The sequence below is a fragment of the Gossypium hirsutum genome, chromosome A05 (assembly GCF_007990345.1).
Source record: "Gossypium hirsutum isolate 1008001.06 chromosome A05, Gossypium_hirsutum_v2.1, whole genome shotgun sequence".
Lineage (NCBI taxonomy): Eukaryota > Viridiplantae > Streptophyta > Magnoliopsida > Malvales > Malvaceae > Gossypium > Gossypium hirsutum.
Window position 1 is genome coordinate 13,835,589 of NC_053428.1, and position 2,509 is coordinate 13,838,097.

The following is a 2,509-nucleotide window of genomic DNA, read 5'->3' on the forward strand; positions in this document are numbered from 1 at the left end:
AAATTTCATGAATGATATAGTATATTATTGTATATAAAATGTCATTAAACTGTGATAATTGTAAAATGATATTTGAATAAAAGTACAAATTAAATAGAACAACGGACTTGAGTACTTTCATTCAGTGGCTAAGACGAATTGACGGAAAAGACCATGGTTGGACCATGGCAGCATGTGAAATGTGATTTCCGTATAAGACCATAGCTGGGCTATGGCTTCGGAGAAATGTGATATGTGCTACTGTATAAGACCATATCTGGGATATGGCATCAGTGTGATACGTGATCCGTGTAAGACCATGGCTGGGCTATGGCCTCGGTATGTGATATGTGACTATGTGCAAGACCATAGTTTTACTATGGCATTGTGATAATGAGGTACTCAATTCCGTAATCATTCCCTAATTTGATTATGAACGAAAATGTAAAATGGCCCGAAAAGATTAAGAATTGGTGAATACTATGAAAATGACACGATTTGGAATAAGTTCTTGATACTTGATGACATTGAGATTATGGATCTATGCTTATGAAGCATAATTATGTGTTCTTACCATGATGGATGAAATGATATTATATGGATTTAGTGAATAATAGTGGTGAATGAATAAATATGGCCATGGCAGTTTTGGATTACTGCAGTAGTGTAACTTTTGAAATTCACCATAAATTGTGGAAATTGAGTTAAGGGCTGAATAAAATATGAGATTAAAGCCTGATGAGTCTAGTTTCATATAGAGGAAACGGTGCATGCAATTGGATTTTATGTTATAAGATATTTAAATTGTTGTGAGACAGAGTTTGAATGACTTCGAGATCCCCTGTTCTGATTTTAGAAAATCATTAGAAATTGTACAATTGTGGTGTTTTATCTTAAAAGCATGTTGGTAATTGCTTATTAATTTCATATGGACTTACTAAGCATTTATGCTTACTCCCTCCTTTTCATTCCTTATAGTTTTGACAAGCTAGCTCGGAAATCGGGAACGGTCGGAGGCCCACTCACACTATCCGTATACCATCTTGGCATAATGGCTTGTATATTTTGAGTATGGCATGTATAGCTTTATAATCATTTTGTATATATGGTCTTATGATATGGTTATTGAGTGGTATGGAAATGCTTGGTAATGATTAGCCATTGGAATGGCTAATCATGATCATATTTGGTGTTATGTATGTCAAATTGCTAGCTAATCCATGGAAACCATGAAATAGGTAAAATTTATCATAAAATAGATTCGGACAGCAGTAGAGATGAGAATTCGAAAAATCACTAAAAATAGTAGAAATGGAATTAAATAATGAATAAGTTATGGAATTGAAGCTTGATGAGTCTATTTTCATATGGAAGAAGCGAAACAGGTATATGATCTATATTTTATGAGATGTTTAAATTTTTGTGAAACAGGGCCAGAGCGATTTCTGGATCCCCTGTTCTGAATTTGGAAATTCACCATAAATTTTAAAAAGATAATTAGAAGTCATGCTTTATATGTACAGATTCCTTATTGAGTCTAGTTTTATTAGAAACAAACGGCATAGTCATTTAAGCTCTGTACAGGGAGATATCTGATTCGTAATACACAGAGGTCAGAGTAGTCGAACCCTGAAACAGGGGAGACTTTAACTAATAAACTGTACTAATTGGCTCAACCAAAAATTCTAGAAAAAAATTAGTAGATATATATATGAGTCTAGTTTCAGGAAAAATTTACGGAATTGGATTTCGAGTTTCGGAACTCGAGATATGAATTTTTAAGCAACTATGACGCAGTTGGACAGCTTGTCCGAATTTGTTTAAGTGCTCAAATAAGTTTAGTAATGCCTCGTGCTCGACTCCGGCGACGGTCTCAGGTAAGGGGGCGTTACACTTTATCTTTTTTTATTTATTTTTCCTTTTTCTTTTTTGTTGGGGTTTATTTGGAAACTATTTGTAAACGGTGAAAGTGGAAAAGCAGTCAGATGATACATCATCAGATGATTGTACAAGGAAGGCGGTAGATTATCGAAAAGAAAGGGTGGAAAAGAATATATAGAAATAAAGGAAAGGAATTCTTTTGATTGGACCAGGCATCACTTTTTGTATTCGGTGTGGATAAAAGATCTTCCTATGTTATACTATTCAATTCTCGACGGTGAATCGATTTGATAGCCTAGATATTGTTATTCATGATATTGATTCGATTCGATGTCATTGAAATGTAAGTCATTGCATTGAATTTACAAGCGACAAATTTATCATCTCTATGGGATTAAATCCCGAGTTATTGCGAAGTAAAAAAAACAATGAAATTATGGAAGTAAATATTCTCGCATTTATTGCTACAGCGCTGTTCATTGGGTTTTTTCTAAACGGAGCCTGGATGTAATATCCTAATTTTGGGCCTAGTCGGAATAGTGATTTCGAGACCACAAATCTGAGATAGAAAGAATTTTTTTTATAATTGTTTTGAGGTCTATGATATGATATGATTGCATGATTGTGTGAAAATTTCATGAAGAAATTC